Genomic DNA, 25,338 nt, shown 5'->3' on the forward strand with positions numbered 1-25,338 from the left:
TTGGTGAAGTGTCGCTCGATAAGGATGAAAATGGTGTCTTTTGAGTGTTCTCCAAACGTAGTTTCGATCCAACCCTAAGTCAAAGCTGGCAGTCCTGACGCTCACTCGAGGATAGGCGACGAAGTAGGCAAGTATGGTGTTTTCCATGTCGATGTCCTGGAGACCACGACCACGAAACCTCAGATTGATATTACCCCAGTTGTCGAAGTCACGGATCACTCTAAGAACCGTCGTATGACTTGGTCTGCAATTGGGAAATCTTCGTCTAAATAACTGACTTACTAGAGTAGCATTACGACGACCTTCTTCGTAAAATAATTCTAGCATATGAGCGCGCTGATCTCGAGTGTAAAGAGGCATACTGGACAACAATCGGCCAAGCTGAGATAATGTTTTAACTTTGAAATGTAAACGCTTTAAATAATACTCGGACAATTGATATTTCACGTTAAAAAACAACAAAAGAAAAATGCGCGTACAACTTGTTTTTTCTCCCGACCTCCAAACTCAGTGAAAAATAGGTCTTTTTCAACCGAACCAAATTATTTTTACACTTTCGACTATGCCCTACAACTTTTCTATTGAAACATTTTGCGTGACACCTACCGGTGAAAAAATAAATTTTCCAAAACGGCACAAAATCGTTCGACTTTTCTGAAATTTAATAACCAAAGCCTTCCATACCTAACAAATAAACACAGAAAATTTCAGAACCCAAGCATAAATACATTTTTAGAAAAATGGCCGGATCGAGCAAATTGAGACACCCTGTATACTAACACGTACCTTTTTTGTGTTGAAAAAATAGCTTTTGGCCTAAAAGGTTGAAAAGAAAAATAACGCCAGGTGTTTGGGTTTGAATTTCCGCGGCCATCTTAGGGGCTACCGTCAGCGCCCCTAACCCCGTATGAGCGATTTGCGAACTATCCTAACTTTTAAAATCACGCAATTTAGGCTTAAGTCTCTTATAACTGGAACAATTTTTTTGCGTCTTCAGCAGCGCGCGCTTTAACGGTGTTTTTCTGTCTCACAGACTTCTCACCAGGTGTCGCGGCGGACGCGCGCTTTTCGATTTCCCGAAATTTCTTTATTTTATTTTATTAAAAATTAACCACTCAATATTGTTTTATGTGGTTTTCGCCATAAATTTTAGTTTTTAATGGGCTATAGGGCTATCTAATAGGTTAAAGCTTGACCGTTCCCCGTTAATAGCCCTAATTTATCTCAATATGAAATAAATTTGAATATCAATTTTAATTTTTGTTGAATAAAAAACGTTTTCCGAAAATAAATTATTTAATTAAATTAAATTTATATTATTTAAATAACGATTACGTAAATAAATTATTTAAATTAATATTAATTATATGCATCGAACACTTGTATTGGAAAACAAGTTTTAATTTAAATGTTTCTGATATATTGGGGAAAAATTGTTAAAATATTTATTATAGTATTCTAGTTATCTCCTCTACAGTAGATTTTCACGTGCAATGTAGTTCAGGCACTTTTAAGGTTGAAATTTTGTCGGCGTCCTCGTAAATGTGCGAACGTTGTTGCGTACACGTTGGAGTGCATACGACTGACTTTATGATTTTGAATCAGCACATACATCGGAAACCTGTTAATCTGTTATTTGTTTCCTCGCTTGAAGCACGTACCAACGAATCTGATTAAAAAAAATAACAATTAAAACGTTATCAAATTAAATTTATCATTTTTTTTCCACGAGTTTAAAATATTTCGATTCATTATATTTCCCAGAAGTACTTTAACATCCGATCTGCCGTGAGTATAAGAAATATTTTATTTTTCATAAATTTAAATTAATCGTGTTAATGGAAGTAAGTCTAAATATTTTCCAATGGTCATTTTAAGTAGTGTTGTTTTAATCTACAGCATATTTAAGGAATAGTTGGTAAATACGTGATTGAAAATATCGGAGTCGACTTAAAAAAATTAATTTATTTAAATAACGATTTTAAAAGCCTATTAAAATAAATTTAAATTTAAATCCAACTACTCAGTTTTTCGGTATTTGAAACTCATCTTCCGGAATTAAATATTTTCATAAAACTTTATAATAAAATTATTATCCTGGTTATTATAAAATAGAGCGTTATAGGCCCAAAACCGGCCAAACTTTTCATACAGACTATAGAGCTAGTTCAGCAGCTAGACTTACAACATTTGTTATTCTTTGGCTTAAGAGAATTCGGCTTATGTCCTGTCGTTATATTAATATTTTAGAGACGTACCTTTTAGGAGTTGTAGGTGGGAGGTGTTGAAGTATGTTTGGGGTTAAGAATTTTTTCATAATCTAAGTTTCTTTTTAAACCCAAGGATTAATTTGGGACTAGTATTTTGCTTATTTGCCATCATATATTTATTACAAAAATCATTTAAAATGAGAAAAACGGCGCGGAAAGCCGGAAATTAGTGAAGCCTAGGCTAGCAACTACGCTACTCGTAAAAATCGACTGCTCTCAATTTCTAACGGGTTTGCCAGATAAATATTTTTCTCTCATACGAAAAACCGGCCAAACCTTCACCTCCTCCAAACTCAAAAGGGGGAAAGCACACCACAACGATTTTATAGAACGCTCTATTATAGAAAAGGTATTTCGAATAGATCTTAAAAGAAATTGATTTGAAAAAATTCAACGGTTATATTGTGTAAATTGGCGCGTGCTTGCTCGGAAGGGATAATCTTATTGGCTAAGACAAATGCGGATAAATATTGCTAAGCCCACGTGATTCGATTTTATTATCAGAATAAATAATTACACGTGCGACGAAAAAATGGGCGATATCATCGAGATTCACGCGTTTTTAATTTAAAAACCCTTCCTTTTGACGGTTTTTATTTTGGAGCGAATAATTTCTTTTAGCGTCTATTCCAGTTATTTTATTAAAATTTACCGCTTATAGTGACTGCGTACGCTTAATTTTGGGTTTTGATATTTACCACGTTAGCACGTAAGCCTTACGTGTATCAAGGATCCTATATGTTAGAAGGATATGAGGCGAGGGACGAAAAATGGCAGCTCCGTCGCGTCGGTGGGTCATGCGCGATAGAGAATCCGTCTTTAGATTCCGTCAAGGACAAAACATGGAGGAAGCACCGCCAAAATTTGTCCTTGAGGGAAACGAAACAAGATTTCCCACGTTTAGAGGCTCTCTTAATATCGACGGCGCTGCCGGCGTTTTGAAAACAAGGGCTGGCCGGAGGGCTACCTATCCTTCTAACATTTAGGATCCTTGCGTGTATACTCTTATTTTAGTCAAGCCTAAATATTCCATGTCGGCATCGCTTGGTGAAGTATTTACGAAGACCGTTATAACGAGGTGTAAGGCCTAGAAATTGTCGGCTTATGTTTAAACAAGGGTCGAAAAAAGCCGTGTTTAAAAAAAAGCCAGACCAGTGCAGCAGTGGTTTTAGATTTTAATTGGTTAAAGCCGGCTAAAATGTAAACCCCTCTTTTACTTATGTCAGTCACTTTCTAAGTAGGAAATCGTCTGCTGTTATTGTCTTAAATTAGAAACTAAACAAAGGAAGCAAAATAACTATATTAAATAATTGAATTCTTTTGATTTCCCCCTAGTTAATTATGTTAAGGATGGGCCGACCGAGTCACCGAAGCGAGGCAGTGAACTTTTGAACTTTAAACCTACCCCTGTCCCCTTCAACGCGAGCGAGGATGAATCATCCCTACCTTCCCCACCAGCGTTGTCCCAGAACAACGAGATAACTATCTGAAGTAATTCCAAAGACTGTTAGGAACAAAGCCTACATACGCGATTGAAAATGCGGTCTTTACAGAGGTTAAGTGCCCGAAGTTATAAAATTACCGTCTAGTTTTCGATAATATTTAGCGAACGTCTACTAGATAACTCGACCTTCACGTTTTAAGTCTGGCTTTCACCGGGGCGAAAACGTCACGCAGCTGGCGATGACGTAGAAATTCTGAGTTAGGTCCAATCATTTTATTTTGCCTGGGCGTGATTTTGATCCAGTGAAAAACAGTCCTTACATATCTACATGGCCCTACTTAATTATTGATTATACGTGTGAGAAAAGAGTTAAATGTGTTCAACAAATAGAATATTCGTTTCAAAAACCTTCTAAGTAGTGACTAACAAATCAACCTATTTGGAACGATACAGTTTATTTTCATTTTAAAGTTTCTAGGTTAAATTCGGGCTTAGGTTAAGTGGTATATAGCAACACACTAACTCATTTGAAAAATTGTAATCGTAAATATTTAGTAGGTAGCAAAAACAAAATTACAGCATCACTCAAACACATTTGAAAAATGTAATCGTTAAAAATAAAACCTTTTATTAAATACTTTTATGCTTAATTAAAGCTTGGTTTCCACTAACGAGCGTAAGAATACGATACTCATAAATAACATTATGACGCGTGCTAGTGGGAACCAAGCTCCGCCGATCCAACGCCGCCGTCGCCGATATTTTGTCTAGTGCCGAATCGCCGCCGCCGCCGCCGCCGAGAGATTTACTTTTCGGCGCGCCGCCAATAAATTTCGATCCCGCCGCCGAAATGTTTTGAGTTTTTCTAAGTAACTTTATTTTTTCCTTTTAAAAAAAAAGTTTTTCGTAGGAGGCAATAGCTTTTTATTCCATTTAGTTTAATCGAAAATTGGCAAAAATGTTTCTATGTTGGAACAGGGGGTAGAAACGTACGCGAAATGCGTTGTCTCATGCGATTCCCTAGTGGGAGAGGTGGGGGTGGGAGTTTAGTCTGAAAAGTTTGAGCGGGTTCGTCTGCTTCGATATATGGACCTCGTGTCCTCGTTCGGGCCTCGGGCTAAAAAAGGGTTAACGCTTATTGTCAAAATGAACTACCCAAATCTAAAAAGCCGAATGGTTAGTACTACAATTTTAATTATCATCGATGTAGTCATAAATTGTTTGTTTTGAATATAATCTCAGGGGTAAACTTTAAAAAATGCTTCAAAATTAATATATTTGCCCAATGAAGAGATTGAATCTCCTGATTTACCTTTTGTATAAATAAGTTTTAAATGCATATTTTCAAATGTTTTTCTATATTTTTATTCTTTTTAAACAGCTTTGCTTAGAAAAAAATTAAGGCTTGAGGTCGGCGGAACGAATAAATTAACCGGCAAAATTTCGATTAACCATAAAACGTTTGGTTAACTGTTTTTTATGAACATTTTATACGAATAAACAACGATTTAACATGCAAAATAATCGATTTTTTCGTATATTTTTTGGATAATTTGCGGTTATGAATAAAAATAAATAATTGGATAATTTCTTATTCAAACGCCGATCTCTAATTAAGGCAAATCCAATAAAAAATGATGACAAATGAAGCATTCCATTAGGCTTACTTGTCCATATTTACAATTGAAGGCAGCAACGTTATTAATAAACTTCGCTACAATTTCAATTTAACCCAACTTATAATTAAAGATGATTTGTGATAGTTATTACAACTCTTGAATTGGCAAGATTTTCCCATATTTAGTTTACACCTTGGTAAAATAAAATTCCAATCAGTAAAATAAAGAAAATTTACGCTTCAAATCAAACTTGGTCGAAACCTCGGGCCTCGTCCTCCAGTCCCGATTTTTACGAGATTTAAAACTGAACCGAACTGAATTTTTCAGACTTTTTACCCCCTCGCTATTACATTGCCCCCCGCAACTAGGGAACCGCGTGGTTAGACGGGAGCCCGTAGGAAACTCGCCGCATTTCCAATCTAGGGTACGTAGTCTAGATTATCTTTGGTTGGAATTAACGTACTTCTACAATACATAGTTTTGGCGAAAAACGCTTGTATCGATCAATTTCAAACACCCAGTATAAATGTAGAACTTAGAATTGGGATTGGTTATATGATTTCAGCGCAATGCATGCCTTTTAGATGTTCGTTTTTAGTACATCTGTTCAAACATTATTTTCGCAGGAATTAGTTATTTATTTGGGTTTTGAATAGATTTATTAAATTAACAAGACTAAATCCTTTGCATTTCGGAGATCAAGAGGACAGTTTATCTTAACCTGCCCAGCATATGGCTGCGCTAACAAGTTATCATGTTATTTGTACACGTATTGCTATATCCTTTGCGACAAGTTAATTTGGTAGTGCAGTTAACCCGAAAGAGCGCGGGAGAGATAAGCCGATAATTGGCGAGAGCGGGACGGTCACCGTACGTCCGAGATGAATAGAGGGGTCAGAAGGGGTAGCCACATACCCGCCTGAACCCTTTTTTCCAGATTCAAAGTGAAACTAGGCCTTTAAGTGTCCTGGTAGATAAAGGTTTGTCTTCTTTAATTTTTCTCCATGTTGGGTTTACGCTTTGCAATGACCAGTTGTTATTCAATCTATTCTACATTATTTGAAGAATTTGAAATAAAATCGGCTAAAATCTTACGAAATTAACTTTAAGCCATTTCTTCAAAATAGTTTTAAAATGCTTTAATACAAATAGTGCTAATTATGTTGGAACATAATATTAGATTTTAACAGATTATAATAAAAATATTTCAGATGGATACTGATTTCAAAAGGTTGCCAGAGCCCGTCAAATCGGAGAACGATAAGAGAAAATATCGCGCGATAAAGTTAAAGAATGGATTAAAAGTTTTACTTATTTCCGATTGCGGAAATTCTGATTGTTCAAACGAGGATAAATCCAGTGATTTGCTCGGCGACAAAGAGGATAGAAGAAATGATGGAACTGAACTAAACGAGAAAAACGTTTGTGGGATTATTTGTTGAATCAGATAACGGTTGAACGTTTAGATTTATGAATTAAGTTTGTTTGAGAGGGGACAGTATGGCATTAAAAATATTTTAGATGATTTCTTTTAAACTTCGAGTATCCAAAGACCAAAAAAATTTACGACCTCACATTTTCACAAGGGGAACTTAGATATACCATGGGCCAAGTAATGATAAATCCAGGACGTGACTTTTCTCCAAAACGGGTACAGCCGTGCTAACACGTGACTACTATCGGAATACTGTTTCTATTGCGGAAATACGTCATTTTCGGAACAAAATTTTAAAACCACGTGACTGGAAGGACTATGGCTGGAGATATAGTAATATTTTAAACACCGATAGATGGCGCCCATTAAACCGGAAATTACTGCTTGAATTTGTCATTCTAAAATAGCTGCTTGTTATTTCTAGTAGATGTCGGATTTAGTACGCGCGAAGGTCCTGGATTTATCATTACTTGCCCCATGGATATACTTAGCTTTAGAAATTATCACTAGCACTTAAAAGCACTTTCAGTTTTCCATTGACATGTTTAGATCAACTGCAGCGCCACCTTGGTTTTGAAAAAATAAATATAAAATAGTGCGATTTCCATTTTACTCCGTGGTTTTTCGAATCAAAACAGTAATTGATGATCGGATTTTTGACGAAATACTGTCCAACATTTGTGAAAAATCCAGATATCCAAAAGCTGGAATAATTTTAAAAGTGAATGTTTGAATTACACTAATATTTTAAAAAACAAATAACTTAGAGAGCTCTAGAACAATTTTATGAATGACACCATAAGTTTAGGATTCCTCTAAGTAGTCAAATAAGCTCTATCAACGTGGAATATTTGTCTAGCAAACGTGATGTCAAAACTTGTCTCTTCGATTCCCGCGAAAATGAAAATATCTCGGAGCCAGCGCTGCTGTGCCGTCGAGAATGAAACTATATTGGGAGGGGCTAATTTTACTAGTGGGGTGGAAGGGTAGAGTGGGTTCTTTACGTTAATTTTTTGGAGTAAGAACAGTCTTTTATCTTCATCTAGTGGGCAAGAAAGGAAGTTATATTGAAAGAGAATTAGAGAGCCAAAATTATGGATGAAATACCGCATTTAATAAATGAGAGATTAAAGAAAGTTTTAAATTCTTAATATCTTTACGGAAAATTTACTTACCAGTTATAAACCTTGGCTCTAAAAACTTTACCGTTAGCGTTTGAGTGCCTTTCTTTAAAGTTTTTTCTTTCAAATCGACTTGGGATTATTTTTCCCAACGCTTCCCACTCAATACAATACCTTCTTTCAGCTGCAACATTGCACTGAGTTTATTTTACCTAGGAGCAACAAACACAAGGAGAACGCAGCTAACCTTAAAACACGCTAACGTGTACAAATTTCATTGGACGAGCCTTTACGCTGAACGTTTTACGGGCGGGGGGAAGACAATTTCCGAATTTTCCCCTTCCGACGGCAGCAGGCGCTAAAGCGTCTAACCAATGAAAACTGTACACAAGAAAATGCACGACTTCTGACGGGTTGCGTTCTCCTTGTGTGGGGTGCTGTGTTTGTTGCTCCTAGATTTTACAAACAACTTGAGAAATTTAAACATCGCTCCCATTCCCTCGTTCAAACTGTCGGCTATTTTAATTAGCCAATAATCATGACTTTTTAGTTGAGTCACGTGATAAAAATAAACCAATAGAAAAAACGTTTTGTTTCCTATGTGGGGGGAACGAATTTTCCGGGGAAGGAAATATCGAAATTTCTCTCTTTTGAGGCAGTTCAAGCTAGCCTCGCACCAAACGGGATTAGAGAATTGTTGGCTTCGGCAGTTCAGGTTTATATTAAGGCTACGTTGACACACAATGCGGAGATAGTATAGGTCTATTTGGACAAGCATATTCGCCCTAGGCAGCATAGCCATTTGATTACTTAGAGGTATCATAAACTTATGATAACACACAAGCCGACAGAATTAGGCAGGTGGGTCAACGCGGACCTAGTAAATTTAATCAGATTCCTATTTCTAGACACAGGCCAGTATTTGTCCGTCACTTTCAAAGACAGTTATTATAATTAGGATTACATTCCGTATTTAGTTATAACGGAATTATTTACAAAAAAGGCCCTTGTAATCACTTTTTCCGATCCTAAATTAAAACATTTCCTGATCAGCTACGGGTTGTATAATTATATTGTAAATTTCTTACGTAACAAATCTTCTATGATAATTGTATGAAAAACGCAGTCAAGATTGAAATTGCAGGGGCCATAAATTGTGATTAAGAATAATTTAAATTATTTGAAATTCCAGTCTGCAGCTGCACTGAGTGTCCGGGTTGGAAGTTTTAGCGATCCCGAGGGCTTACAGGGTTTGGCTCATTTGCTGGAACACAGTAATATTTTTTTTAAAACGCCATCTGACGCCATATTTCGGAAAATAATCATTTCACTTCTCTAGTGTTGTTTATGGGAAGTGAAAAATATCCGGACGAAAACGGTTACGATTCTTTTATAAGGAAGCATGGTGGTTCTGATAATGCCCACACTGGAGGAGAATTTGTAAGTTGAACAAGAACGTGTTAAAAATAACTGAGAGCTTACGAGACCAACAATTATCAGTATTACTAGAAATCAAAGTTGACTGGTTTAAAACAAGTGTTTTTAAAAAGGAAACCTTAGGTGTTTTGGTCAAAAATATTTCAATCCCGCTTTTATCAAAAAAATAAAAGGAATATTTCCTAAATGTAATTTGTGTTAAGTTTAATCAAAGATAATATAGAACTCCGTATCCTAGTTTGAATTCTGAGAGCTTTCTGATCGACGGTTTTGTAACGATGCGTTTACCCACTTTCTGCACGTGACCTCCGAAAAATCAGCATCCATCGATCGCTGCCATAGTCCTATAACGATCAACTTTGATGACGCGCTATTGAGCGAACCGCGCTTCATCAAAGTTGGCCGTGGTCTTATTTATAGTTGGTTACCATGGTAACTATGGGGCAAATTTTTACGGAGTTCCGGCTGGAAGTGGGTAAGCGCCATTGCCTACGCGCGAGGCGGTTATTTCGAATCTAGGGTACGAGGTTAATATTATCTTTGGTTTAATTTATACAGATAATTTTTTTTTTTAAATCAAATTTGAGATTTAGATGATGGAGAATGGGGTATGTGCAGGTAAGCTAATTGGCACTTCTGTAAGTTCAATTTAAGTTTAATTAGAAATTGAAATTAAACCAGGTTTAAGCCAAATACTTTTGGGTTTGGTTCTCATAAAAAAGTAATTTGAACCCTTCTAGAAATATATTTATGTTACTACCTCGGCTTAAATGGACAAATAATAGCAATCTGCTTAAGATCTTTAAGCTAGTTTTCCAGAAGCAGTTGAAATAACATCCAGGCTGAATTTTTGGTGTACTGTTATGCATTTTCTTAGTCCGGCTTTTTTCAGTTTTCAAGCTCTTCTGAAACTCCAGCTTAAGATTATCGTTTGAAAAAAAAATTAACTTTGTGAAAGAAAACATCGAGACTCTGCTCTATATTTTGCTGTTAAACTTAATTAATTTAATTAAAGTTGCGGCAATTTAATTTTGTAGTCAAATCAATATTTTACACGTTATCTCTAGTGTTAGGGGTTTTTTGATCGTTTCTACAGATAAATTTCGCACTCATTGTTCTGATCAAAATTTAGTTCAAATAAGTTGGAGATTATTTGATTAAGTTTTTCCGAAAAATTTATCTTTATTCCAAATCATTATAAATTCACCATGGCCTATATGTTTTCGAAAATGTTTTATTTCAAAAACTGATATAGAGCTTTAGCTTCTTTAATTAGCCACTATAAGTTATAGCTTTTCAAAGATATTAAATTGTATTCGGTTTTCGAAAAAAAGCAACATCATTTTATGAACAATTTCTGATTCATAAGTTAACCAATCATATTTTTGGACAGAAATAGAAAAAACGCCAACTTTAACATATTAAATGTCCCAAATTTACTGGACATTTTTTAAAATGTGTCGTATAACTCGGTTAATAACTATAAATTAAATGTTATTGGGCTAAAAACCATTTATATTGACCTAATTACAAAGTGATACACCGTTACTTTCAATTCCGAAAAATGATGCTGCTGATACGAGCTATCAAGACGTAGGTGGCTTAGAAACTCCATGAGGACAGTCTTCCGTCTTTTAGAATGTAGAGCCACAAAAACATTGGAGAGTAGAAACCAGGAGTCGTGCAAAAGCGCTTGAAGATTGCTGCCGTCGGAAGGGGAAAATTCTGAAATTGTCTTCCCCCTTTCCGTAAAACGTTCAGCGTATAATTTCTTCCAATGAAATATGTACACAACACTGTGTTAGCGTGTTTTAAGGCTAACTGCGTGGTTAACGGCTGAAAAATAATAAACTAAATCACATTAAGCGTTTGACAAATTGATTGCGCGAATTTCGGATTTTCGAAAGGTGATAAGAAACAAAAGTTCAAAGTCCTTTTTTTCGAATAAACGGTTAATTTATACGAATGAAATTAATCAAATAATTCTTTTTCGAAAATACAGTATTTGGTATTTATGGTAGGGTGGTCCTTATTTTATTTGTTTCTTAAATATTGAAGTCTGACCCTCTAAATTAATTGCAATATATATAAACAAACTTCTTGAGAAATTTGGGTTAAATTGAGCAAAATTTAGAGGTAGCTCAATGAGCTTGAAAATTCCCTATATTTTAGCATTAGAAGAAATAATGATTTTTCATATTTGGCGAGAAAGTTAGGGGTTGTGGCTACTTTCACTAAAACTGATACTTTCCAAGTAATTTAATATATCACTAATTTCAAACTTCTTTTTACACACAATCCTAAGGATTTGTGTGTATTAGTCTCATGTACAGTCCCCAGTAGCACACGGAATCCAATTTCAGGTCGGATAAGGGTCGCTGAGTCAGGAAAGGGTCCGCGTCGTATGACACGCTTCATGCCGACTTAATGCCGACTATACATTTTATTTATTTTTTTCTTAGCAGTCGGCCCGACGTTATATTAAGGGGCTGTTAAAAACCTGCGACTCAGTTTTTTTTAAGTCAGATTGTGTTTGCTATGTGCGACGCTTAATTTTTATAATCCTTACTTTATTACAATAATTTTTAATTGTCCTATATTCTTAAAGTTACCATTCATTTCTTAAAACATCTGGCAGCACTTTATTTCGCTCTTCGTAAAATTTCCTAGCATCGTATCTTTTCGTTTTCACACATGCGGAAAGCATTCTCGTTATCCATTAGCTATTTTACTTTAAGCCCCTTTATATTTTCTATCCCCGTACGGGTGTCCAAGCCCAAATGTTTATCATTAGTGTATTATTTTTACAAAAGGTGTTTTCTCGTTCGCGAAAGTTTTTATTACCCCAACATGTGTTAGAATGGCTCTCCTCTACACAGTGTTTTGCGCGCGTTAACATCTTGTCCCATTGTGCGCCATCGAACCCCTCTCTCTCTATTCTTCGATATCCGCTCTTCTCGACATTGATCGGAAACGTCAAGTGTAAAGACTACTCTCTCTTCTTCCGAAAGTGCCGCGGGATCAAAAAGTGGTACCACATGCGGACACGTGTCACCAATAATAAAGGAATCAAAACGGTATTCACCGGTATTCAAATAATCGAGAATCAAAACGGTATTCACCGGTATTCAAAATAATCAGGAAATCAAAGCGGTATTCACCGGTATTCAAAATAATCAGGAAATCAAAGCGGTATTCACCGGTATCCAAAGGTAATCATTGGGATTTACCGGTATTCGAAGAAAAAATTCCGTATTCAGGTGCAAATAATCGTAATCACCAAAATCACGGTAATCATTTTGAAATCAGTAGAAATCAAAGGGAATCAATACTAATTTTTAGTAATCAGTAATCAAGTGTACAAATTTTTACTAAGTGAGTAACCCCTCGCCAATTTCCACAACCGACTTTCAAATATACTTCGACTAATCACCTTTCAAAGAAACGCCTCTCTCAAGCTTCCTTTAACCTTTCACCTTCGCCAATCATTGCGCTCTTCAATTCCTTTAAAATGAGCCCTATTTCGAATTTTTGGGTTAAGTAGAAGCTGAGATAAAAAATGGTTAATGGTAGGGTTCAATGTCATTTTCAAAAATGTGACTACACTGTATCTCAGCAACCGCTCAATCAATCTTCCTGAAAATTGCAGAATCGACTTCTACGGCTAAAATAACCCTAAGTACAAGTTTTCACGAAATTTGGCGATGGTCGGGTGAACAAGTGGGAAAATCTGTTCTGGAATGACCCTGCAGTAATTATAGTGACTTAATAGAACTTTTTGTTTTAAGAAAAACTCTTTAAGTATGTGTGTTAAAAATAATTTTTAGATGTGTAAAAAATTATGGTCAAAGATTCTCAGCCTCAATAGTTAAGTGGCTTAGAAGTTATATACAGGGTGTCCACTAAAAACGATCCAGGGCGAATATCTCAGAAACCGTTTTCTCTAGGAATTTAAAATTTTTATGTTACGTAGCTCGTGCAGGGGGCCAAAGAAGAATGATAACCTCGATGACCTTGAACTGTGTCTTCAAGGTCATCCAAAAACTATCTCGAGAACCGTAAGTGTTAGAAAGTTGGTTTCAATTAGAAAAGTGTTCCCCGCCACGTTTTATGCCCACATAGCGTGAACATGATCGGATTCGACCAATAGTAAGTCGAGAAAAATTTTACCAAAATCACAAAGGTCGTTAAAGGGAAAATTGCAAGACAGCGCTAATAACTCCAAAACAAGTCGTGCTACATTATCGAAATTTGCTAGACAATCGCATCATGGTAGGATATTTTAATATTAGGAAAATTGTATGACCTTGAACCATGTTTTCAAGGTCATACTAAAATTATCTCGAGAACCATTAGGTTTAGATCAAAAATTCCAATTAGAAATTATAATTTAAAGTTATTAATACTTAAAATGTGACGAAGAACAACGCTATGTAGCCATAAAACGTGGCGGGGAACACTTTTCTAATTGGAACCAACTTTCTAACACTTACGGTTCTCGAGATAGTTTTTGGATGACCTTGAAGACATGGTTCAAGGTCATCGAGGTTATCATTTCTCTTTGGCCCCCTGCACGTGCTACGTAACATAAAATTTTTAAATTCCTAGAGAAAACGGTTTCTGAGATATTCGCCCTGGATCGTTTTTTAGTGGACACCCTGTATGTGTTATTTTTATATTTAAATTGAAAGTTATTACCTGTAAAATTCAGCCTCTATTTTCATATTTTTATACGGTGACCATTTGGTGATAGAGGAACTAAAAGTTTTAGTTCTGAAGCGGCCACTTTAAAATATGTGCCATGATTGTACAAATATTGAACATTTTATGTATTAAAACATTATAACGTTAAATATAATGTTATGTACCCATAAAAATAGTAAGCCTCTAACCGGTTTAAGAAACATATTTACAAGTAACTATCAGTATGACGCATATTGGTGGGGTCAACTACTGTTTTATGGGTAGGCTTTAATGAAAGAAATCGGGCCAATTAATATGCTGCCATGAAATATTTGGTGATAGACTGGATGTTTTGTAGGTGGGCCACCTGTTCAGTAATAAGTCGGGCCGACCTCGACGTTATGACTCACTGCCGACTTAAAACATCCAGTCGGCCTACTGTGAAGTTAGAACCCTTTGGCGGACTAAAAGCCGACCAAGTCGGCCCGTAAGGTTAATTGAAGAGGGGGCATATGTTTAGAAACCCGTCGGGCCGACTGATATACAGTCTTCTGGTCGTAAAATAAGGGTTGCCAAGCTCCTTTTTTATGGGCGGGCCATCTGTCCAATAATACGTCAGGCCGACACCGACTCCCAGCCGACGAAAACCGTACAGTCGGCCGACGGTGACATTTTGACCCTTTAGCGGAATAAATGCCGACCAAGTCGGCTCGTAAGGTTAAATGAGGAGAGGGCGTATGCTTAGAAACCCGTCGGGCCGACTGATATACAGTCTTCTGGTCGTAAAATAAGGGTTCCCAAGCTGGGTTTTTAATGGGCGGGCCATCTGTCCAGTAATAAGCCAGGCCGACATCGACGTAGCGACTCTCAGCCGACCAAAACCATACAGTCGGCCGACGGTGACATTTTGACCCTTAGGCGGTATAAAAGCCGACCGAGTCGGGAAAGGCACTTTCAGCGACGTCGGCCCGATGAATTCGTGCTACTGGGGGTGTAGCCGTTGCCGCCGATGCCGCCGTGTTGCGCATATCCCTTCAACGTTTAGAGCTAAAAGAGTCAATGATATCTCGTTCGAATGTACATACATTACCATTGATTGCCTTTCATAAAGTTTTCAAATCGGAGCCCAAGAAGTTGGGCATTTACCCAATTTACTATTTTCGGTGATTTCACTTAATGTGGTAGATATTTTCTTTAAAATTAAGTCCGATAACGTTAAAAAAAATATTATTGGATAGCTTAGGATTCAGTTGAACTACAACTTCGGTTATATCAGTAAATATTAAATTTAAGTATAGTTTTCGGTGTTATTTACTGGACCCCAATGTTCGTGGTTTTATATTTCCGCCTGAAAGTCGACATAACGTTCCTTAATTCAACTCCAACATTGGAAATACGTGTGGTTATAGAGAATTTACGCGAATTTCTCTCTGGCATTTTCCAAGGCCGTTCTAATATGACCCAAAGTATCAAATAAGGGTGACACTTATTGGAGGCCGTTCTAATATGACCAAAAGTAACAAATAAGTGTGACACTTATCGGAGTAATACGCGATGCTTACAACGTTGACCTGAAGTAACTAATAAGTGTGACACTTATCGGAGGCTGTTCTAATATGACCAAAAGTAACAAATTAGTGTGATACTTATCGGAGTATTATGCTTACAACGTATGACCCGAAGTAACAAATAATTGTGACACTTATCGGAGTATTATGCTTAAAACGTATGACCCGAAGTAACAATTAAGTGTGACTCTTATCGGAGGCCGTTATAATATGACCAAAAGTAACAAATAAGTGTGACACTTATTTGAGTAATACGCGATGCTTACAACGTATGACCTGAAGTAACAAATAAGTGTGATACGAAGCAAAAAATAAGTGTGATCAGAAGCAAAAAAAATCTTCGATGCTTTCAAATTATGAATAGAAGTAACAAATAAGTAAATAGGTGTTAATACAATTATGTGTGGCCGTGGATATATATTGGTTATGTCACCGGCGTTGTAGGTTGCTGTGAATAACTCAAACAAACTTAACACATTAGAAGGATTGTGTGTATTCTGACCGTCGTACGTCTTGTTTACGTTTGATAATGGGTCCAATTTAGTGATATAAGATAAAGAGGCATAATACTAAGTTACACAAGGCAGATTGAAACTATATAATTTAGCGAATTATTATACTACTTTGAATTTTTCAGTTTTAGATAAAGTAGCCTTAACCCATAGCTTTCTCGCAAATATTTATAAGAATGAAAAATCATTATTTCTTCTAATGCTAAAATATAGGGAATTTTAAAGCTCATTGAGCTATCTCTAAATTTTGCTCAATTTAACCCAAATTTCTCAAGAAGTTTGTTTATATACATTGCAATTAATTTAGAGGGTCAGACTTCAATATTTAAGAAACAAATAAAATAAGGACTACCCTAATTTATGGATAAAAGTTTACCAATCCGTGTGCCATAGTTATCTCAATAGAATATTAGTGGTTTTCTTGTGAAAGTGTGGCCTCAGTAAGGGGAACACGCTATCAGATCTTTAAGGCTCTCACGTTTTCATAATATCAAAATCATTCGTGTTCAAAAATAATCTTGCTCTTAAAAACGGTAATATAATATGAAATTTAAAAAAATTGCACTTTCAGACGGTTTACGAATTTGAAGTGAATAGAAAGAAATTGAAAGAAGCTTTGGATATGTTTGCTCAGTTTTTCGTTTCCCCTCTTATGAAGAAGGATAGCATGGACAGAGAGCTCAAGGCTGTTGAGAGCGGTAAGTGACATTCACAATCCTTGATTCTCTGGAGCGAATAATTTCAACCAGGATAAAATTATAGTTACAATTAAGATTAACAGTTTTTTAATCTGTTTTGTCGCAAAATGATTTACCTCACTTGGTTAGAATATCGGCTGGCTTATCCTGACGATGGTTGGAGAAAGATATTTCTTCTACATTCTACCGCGAAGGAAGGAAGTCCAATGAGAAATTTCGCAATCGGAAATCTGGACACACTAAAAACATTACCCGAAAGTCAAGGCGTGGATGTTCATTCCCGTCTGAGGGAATTTTGGGAAAAACATTACTCAGCTCATTTAATGACATTAAGCGTTATTTCACAAGGTATCTATATTTCCGTAGGTAAAAAAAAACCACGTGAATTGAAATATTTAATTTTTTAGATAGTTTGGACACGCTTCAAGATTGGGTTATTGAGATATTCAGCAAAATTGTAAAAAGGTAAGGCAGATTAAATAATGAAAAATGAAAACTAATTGAGTTAATCAAATGTTTAAAGTGTTGGTTTCACGAACTTTTAGCTATTTGTAATTAATGATTCGTTAGAAAGAGCAAACATTTTATAGCAAGTACAACAAATTTCATAAAAATCGGTTAAGCGATCTTTGAATTATTATATAAAGAAGTCAAAATGGAGGAAATCGAGATTTTCGGTGAATTTCCAGACTTCTAAAATTATTTTCGGCACCCGTGACGTCAGAAAATGCGAAGCGTTTCATTGGCTAATTGTCTGTAATACATTTCCTTAAATCTATTATTAAAAACCGGTTGATTTAACACCCAGGAATAAAATCCAACGCAGTAGTAATTGAAGTATGCATACACAAGGCTACGTAGCATAAAAATTATATAAAAACGAAGGTTCCTCGCTCATAAAAACGTCGTGTCGCGCACGTAATAATTTTTTTTTATTTCGATAATAAGCCTAAAATCATGATTAAAAATGACGGGTTTCAAAACTTGTACAAGTAAACAGAATCCCTCCAATTCAGTTTCATTCTACTGAAGGAATAAAACTACAGCTTCGATTTGCTTCGGAGGATAAAATTGGCGCTAAATTTCTGCATTTTAAGGAGCGAAAAAGGTCAGTTTCGGTCTCAAAGTTAATACACTTAGGCTTGGAAATTTCTTTCGACAATGACAGTTTTGTAAAGAGAACTTGCAGGGCTTCAAAACAAGCCCTCATACGTTCGATTTTATTACTATCGACTTTTCGTGCAACCAACACTTTAAGGTCTTTTGAACGGAAAAATATATAATTATATAACCCTGTGTCAAAATCGCGTTCTGAATTATTTAGTGAAAATGGTGAATTAGTTTCATTCCTAACTATATCAAAAATTTATCAGATCAAAAATTAGATCTAAATTCGTATTTTATCCAAATCACATTAGATGAAAATAAACTTTATTCGTATTTGATAAAAACAATTTAATCCAAAGAAAATTTTGGATCTGCCCAATTTTTAATATAATTTGTAATCAAATTTAACGCATCATTTTTATACGGATTATCAATTGAAATTGGATAAAAAGTACCTTAAACTAAAGATGTATTTAAATGAAATACATGCGTGCTATTTAATCTCACAATTATATTTCATTGTTAGGAATTTTGTTTCTATTAAAATTATCCTAAACCAGATTTTTTCTGAATAGAGATATATCAGCACCCGCATTCGAAGGCCACGAGAACCCTTTTGCAACTCCTGATTTTCATAAACTGTACAAAGGTATCATCGTGCTAATTCCGTACATTTACAACTTAGACACGTATATCTGCGAGACTTTTCCTAAAGTTCACCAGATAAATTAAATATATCACTATACACAACCTAGTTTTAAGCTTCTGGACGAACTCGATGGTGGAAAAAAAAGCTTTCTAATGTTTAACAAAAAATAATAGTGTCCTTTCTTCGCAGCTTCACCAATTAATAAAATCCAGGTAATAGAACTGAAGTGGTCTCTACCTAGTTTGGTTAAACAATACAGGTAATTTATTTTTATAATTGGAAATTCTTACCTAGCACTAAAAGGACTGCCAACAATGCTATTTTAAAGAAAACTTTTTTAGGTCGAGTTAAAGATTAATTGTTATTGAATGCGGCAAATTAGCCCGCGTATTTAAAAGAAACAAGAATATCCACAAATCAATTATAACGCTAGTTATTAATGCAACGGATTAGGTCAAATGTAAAGTAAGATAACAAAATTGCTGCACTAGATTTACTACAGTTATACTTTACTTGTTTTTTAGCTTAACTAATGGATTGGAATCAGGGTTGGCTAATTTAAAATAAAGTGATTTTTTTGTAAATCATTGATTTAAATCACACAATGTATTTCAATAGAGGAATAAAAATGGCAAAAATGGGTTATTTTAAAATTACAATACATAGAAAATATGAGCAAATTAGAACTTGAAATAGTAATTAAATTTAATTTTAAAAATTATTCAGACTTTTTGTCAATCGTCATACTATATTCGTAAGACGTTTTAATCAAATTGATATTTAGTTCGGGTCGACAGAATTCTTTAATTAAAAAAAATCCACTGGAAAAAACGGTGAAAGTTATCAAATCCGAATACCTGTTGAATATATAAAATTCCGAAATGTTAGGCTTTGATTCAATTATTGAAACTGAAGTTTTTCCTGTATATTGCTGTCAGGTTTATGTAAAATTGACGTAGCAGAATAATATGAGGTACTAGATAAGGCTAACCTTACCTTCCACTCTACAAGTTTTGTCGTGGGTTTAATAATAATATTATTAATAATAATAATTTGAAACTGATATACCGAAATCGGTACATCTAAGTACATTTGTTTTTACAAATGTACTTAAAACTTTATGGATGTTTTGAGTCCTTGAAGATGTGGTCTAATGAAAGATCGACGCGTTAAAGTCTCTTATAACCGAGGGGCAGGTCACTTCCGTTTTGGGTGCGTCTTAATCATAGTAAAATGATAAAATCACGGTAATCGTGGTTAAATCAGTGTCAGATTAAAAAACATAATCAAGATTATAAAATTTAATCACGATTTAATCAATCTAATCACGATTTAAACGAGATTTAATCATTATAATCCTGATCTAATCTTTTTTATCAGGATTTAATCATTTTAATCACGATTTAATCAAAATAATAGGTCGAATCGAGATTTTATAATTAAAATCCAAACTAAAGTACGATAATTTAATATTAATTATTAATATTGATGGTTCTATCGCAATTGTGTTTGATTCTCGTTCTAATTTCTAACCGCGATATAATCATACTAATCACGATTTAATCGTTTCAATCAGGATTTAATCATTTTTATCGTTTCAATCAGGATTTAATCATTTTAATCGCTTCAATCAGGATTTAATCATTTTATCATAATTAAATCCGATTTAAACATTCAAATCGTGATTAAACGTGATTTAATCAACATAATCGTTATTAAATGGAATTAAATCAAAATAATGACGATTAAATCGGATGCAATCTTTCGAGGGGTGTGTTGTTAATCAAGGAAGTGACCTGCCCCTCGCTTATAACAAAATTTTATCACTTATTAATTATTTCTGAAATTTTAACCATGATTGACTTTTTCAGATGCAACCCGGTACGATATTTGTCATATTTCTTTGGTCACGAGGGTCGGGGTAGCGTAATGGAGTACTTAAGGAAAGGGTAATGTCACCATTCATTTAAGATTATTGGCTCGTGCACCGCATTAAGGCGCAACTTCATATTCTGGGACTTTTATCATTAGCAAAAACGGCGAAAACTGAAATATATCTATTTACAGGGGCTGGGCCGTAAAAGTGATTGCTGGGAACAATGATGATAACCGGGAAAATAATACCCTGAATACTTGGTTCGGAATCACCATCTTGTTAACGGACGGAGGCTTCTCTCATATCGAAGATATTTTGTTGGTGGTATTTCAGTACTTAGATATGCTTAAAAAGCTTGGCCCCCGGAGGAGTACGTTCGAAGAGTTCCAATCACTCGAGCAAATGAATTTTAAATGGAAGGACGAGGTAGCAATTTTTCATTAAATATTTTCGTTTTTGTTGGGTATTATTTTTACTTAAAGGATAACTGTCACCACCCTAAAATTGAGGGCGTCCGAAAATGGCTATACAAAAAATTTCATGTTAATATGGCCAGTATTTGATTTATTATTAGCAACCAAATTTCGTGTCCCCCCCCCCCCGACTCGATAATCTCAAACCCGCTTGGTTGAACCTACCCGCAGCGCCATCTCGTGAACGAAATATTTTTTCCCCGGCTTTATCGTTTTTTGATCGGAACTGTCGTCTGCTACGACATTCTCCTTGACTTTTTAACCTAGTTATATTGGTAGATTGTAGTTAATCGTGTTTTTAATACGCCTTTCTCAAATTTTTGCCGCTTCATTCTTTTGGCGCTGCACGTAGGTTCAACCGCGATTTCTGAAATTTTGGAAGCCTTTTGATGTAGGTTGCGGAAAAAGTAGCGTAACTTTTTAAATACTTTTCCAATAACTATAAAATTTCAGGGACATAATTATTAATATATTTTCTATCTTTCTGTAAAAAACCTCGTAAATTTTGGTTTTGGTGACAGTTCTCCTTTAATTATATGAAATATTTACTTAACACAAATGCGAAACCAGGAGTACCCTGTGGAATACGTATCGAGTCTCTGCGGCAAAATGCAAAACATGGATTTGCAAGATGTGGTTAAGGGAGGTCAAGTGATGTTGGACTATGACGAGAAGTTGATCCGAGATTGTATGGACGGAATCCGCCCCGATAATTGCAATATTATTATTTGGTCTAATCGTTACGAAAAAGGGAATCCTTGCGACAAAACCGAAAAGTGGATGCGAGTACCGTATAGCCAAGAAAGTAAGTATTAACATACACGCTGATTTACACGTAAATATACTTCACTCCTCTCTCTTCTTTGCGACAAGATAGGGGTTTTACCGCCAAATTTCGAAATAAGTTATACCCCCTTTTAAGCGCCCAACGCGCAGTAGGAAGCCTTCAGAATAAGGCAGTATTCAGATACAGAAATAAGCCACTTTTAAGATCGTTATATCAATTATTGGACCCTTGTTTCATTTTCATTTATGTGCCCGACCTATAAATACAGATACTCGCATTAACGTAAGATTAAATACCAGTGGTTGTATTTTGCTAGAGTTATATTCTTTTAAGGTTTTCTGACGCTTAATTTTTGTTTAACTGAATAGAAGTTTGATGTTTGATTATATTCTTAAAATAATATTTTTACGATGTTTTAAAACTAACACCAGTGCACCACAACCATTTTATTTTATCATACGAAGGCAGAAACGTTTTCAATTTTCCCCAAACCATTAACAGCTCTCTTTTATTTAAAAGATATAAAACCAATAAATTCAAAGGTTCAAAATCTTATTATAGGATTTTAGTACATTTGATTCCTTGTTTACTAATATTTCTCTTTTCCATAGATATTCCCAAAGAATGGATTTATTTGTGGAAAAGTAAGCGATTGTATTTAAAATTTACATAAAAAGAAACAGCTTTATTTAAAGCTGTTTATTATTTTAGATCCTCCCTTAAATACAGAAATTCATTTACCAGAACCGAACCTTTTTATAGGTATTTCAATCAAAGACTTATCATATTATCTTTTCATAAACTTTCTCCGTTAATAATTTCCAGCAAAGAAATTCGATTTAAAAATTATAGAATCAGCGTACGTAACAGAAGTAAGTTATTTTTAAAATTGAATTTTTTAAAATTGAATTTTTTAAAATGAATTTTTTAAAATTGAATTTTTAAAATTGAATTTTTAAAATTGAATTTTTTTAAATTACGTTAATTTGTATTTGAAGGTACCACTCAAGATAAAAGAAAATAATTTATTTCGGCTATGGTACAAAAAAGACACGCAATTCTCGGTGCCGAAAGGGTACATATACCTCCATCTTAAGACTCCTTTGACCATATGCTCTCCACAAAGGTCAGTGTCTGATTTTGCGCAAAAACATTTAGTTGGCAGTGGTCTTGGTCGATTAAGTTAAAATGACAAAAACGATAATTAATTTTGTTCCACATTTCATTTCAGCGCTCTTCTATTGGATATGTTTATACGTCAGCTTGAACAGAATTTGGGTCCGGAAGCGTACCCAGCAAAAGAAGCTAACTTGAAATTTGAAATTGCTCTGGAATCTAACGGAATTGGGATTCTGGTTTATGGTTTCGACGAAAAGTTGCCTGTAAGACATTTTTATTATAGGAGACAATTCTATCAGTTCCTCTCTAATGTTTGGCAGGACCGTTAAATATTTTATCTTCTTTTGAGCGTGTTATTTTTTAGAACTTTTGGTTATGGGTGATGCCAGAATTAGTTTAGGGGAAGTTATCATAGAGCCATAGAGCCCACTGTGGGCGCATTCGACTTACTAGAGAGAGAGAGAGAGAGAGAGATAGAGATGGGGAAGACTCGGCGGGATGACAATTTTGGCCCCCCTATCACGGGAGTAAGACCGATATCGGTACCTGGTGGAAATTTATCGAAACACTGGAAAATGACAGCCGATATAACCGCTGAAACGTCTTTGCGATCTGTAATAGGTATTAGCAGCTTAGAAAGTGAGACAGATGCATCAACCATTGAGTTGGGAATATTAATCTAGAGGTCCAATCAAAACGTCGGATTTCAGTATTTCGCAAAACAAGTTTTTAAAAATAAGAATACTGCCGTCTGCTCCCAAATGACGAGAAAACTTTATCATTCTACCCGTGGCGCCGTCTATCTCTCAATGGTTCGTTCAAATAAGACGCGTTTTCCGGCAAATGTTTTTTTTTCAAATATAATGGATGGCGCCACGGGTCATATGATAACGTTCTCTCGTCATTTTAGAGGAGACGACACATTCGTAATTTTCAAAAACCTATTTCGCGGGGAGCCGATTTGATTGGATCTCTAGATTAATATTCCCAACTCAATGGCATCAACTCAATATAGCTATCAGGGCCGCAGTAAGACAATTTTGCACCTAGGGCAAGAACCAAAATTTGCGCCCCCTTCCAATAACATTCTGGATACGCTAGCCAGTCTTCCCCGATTTTAATAAAATTAAGAGAATGGATTACATATAATTTTTATTCATTCAATTATTTCCCTAGGCCTTAGCAGACTTCAACTTATCCAATATCAGAGTTGCCAGATAACCTTTCAAGATTCCGCACAATTGAATCAGGAAATTAGCCCAAGTTCCCGCCCAAAGGGAATAGAATAATTTGTTTAATTATTTGAATACAACCGGGTTCACAACGTACAAGAAAAAGGTTCTGAACAACAGCTATTTTTCAAGAACCGTGTACTTTAGTACTCGAGTGAGTCGAGTCATTATAGTCCCGTGCGATACAAAAAATTGAAAGATCAAAGAAATTGAATTGCTTTTGCAAGTTCTGCATTGTTGGGTTCTTAGCGCCTACAACATCATTAAAAATCCTATGATCGCCACCCATCCGCTTGATGCGCTCGTGGCCGTCGCCCCTTTCGCCCCCCCCCTTACTACGGCCCTGATAACTATTATTTAATTCGCAAATCTTAAACGAAAAATAAGTCTGTAGCATGTAATTTCGATAAAAAATTGGCAAATAATAACCAAAGAATACTAAGCCTTCGCCAAGTTTTAAATCGGTTTCTTAAGCCGGAAATTAAAGAGAAAAACGATTCAAAAACAAATCTACCAATTTTGACATCAAAACGAAGAGTATATCCACCCATAGCCGGCTATGGCCCACACTCACAGAATCAGTGGTAGTTGGGACATTAGTTTGTGATATTTCAAAGATCATCAATTCTAATTATCACGAAGAATTAAATTATGAAGAAGGAAAATTTGTATTTAGGAATTTTGGCATTAAAGATAAATAAAAAATGTATAGAATATTGAAGCATATGTTTTGAATAACGCCGTTCTTGACTGAACAAATTTAAATATAATAATTACTTAGGTAAATAGGTGTCATCCCAGTACCACCCTTAATATCTAAGCCTTGTAAAACGTACGAAATAGCAGACGATACTTCCATTTCGCTAGCTCACTTTAGATGGCGGTATCGTTACCCAGCGTCCCTCGAGAACCTTCTCTCCTTTTGAGAGGGTGGAATTTTCAACGAGAAAAAACTTACCCCCACGCTTTTGTAAGGTATTTCCAGAATTTCAGGCTCTGTAGTAACTTCTCCTATTCCAATTCTGGTGATGCTTAAATTGATGGCGAGTCGCTGATGTTTACATTTAAAGAAAATATTTGGTTCCGTACTTCCGTTCATTTTATGAAACTATCCTGTCTTCATTTTCCGTGAAACAAAATAGCCCCTTAATACAACAGTACGAACAGCCCATGCGTCAAAAATGTGGTGGCGCAGTGGTTAGCACTTTCGCCTCGCAGCAAGAGCCGGGTTCGATCCCAGTTTGTGGCACTGGGTGAAAACTCGGAACTACTCCTCTTGCGTGAAGTTTGCAAGTTCTCTCCCCACCA

At 35.4% G+C, this 25,338-nt stretch overlaps 1 long non-coding RNA gene across 1 annotated transcript; it reads right to left on the reverse strand.

Moving 5' to 3' along the window:
* Positions 1 to 1,432: 1,432 nt before the first annotated feature.
* On the reverse strand, positions 1,433 to 25,298 carry LOC149943395 (uncharacterized). The gene is made up of 2 exons (XR_016481054.1): positions 24,989 to 25,298; positions 1,433 to 1,669 (listed from the first exon to the last, which is right to left on the reverse strand). It is a non-coding gene; the product is annotated as an uncharacterized LOC149943395 (long non-coding RNA).
* Between the last annotated feature and the right edge of the window lie 40 nt (positions 25,299 to 25,338).

This window comes from Leiobunum rupestre, chromosome 5, assembly GCF_980474605.1.
Source record: "Leiobunum rupestre chromosome 5, qqLeiRupe1.1.hap1, whole genome shotgun sequence".
NCBI lineage: Eukaryota > Metazoa > Arthropoda > Arachnida > Opiliones > Sclerosomatidae > Leiobunum > Leiobunum rupestre.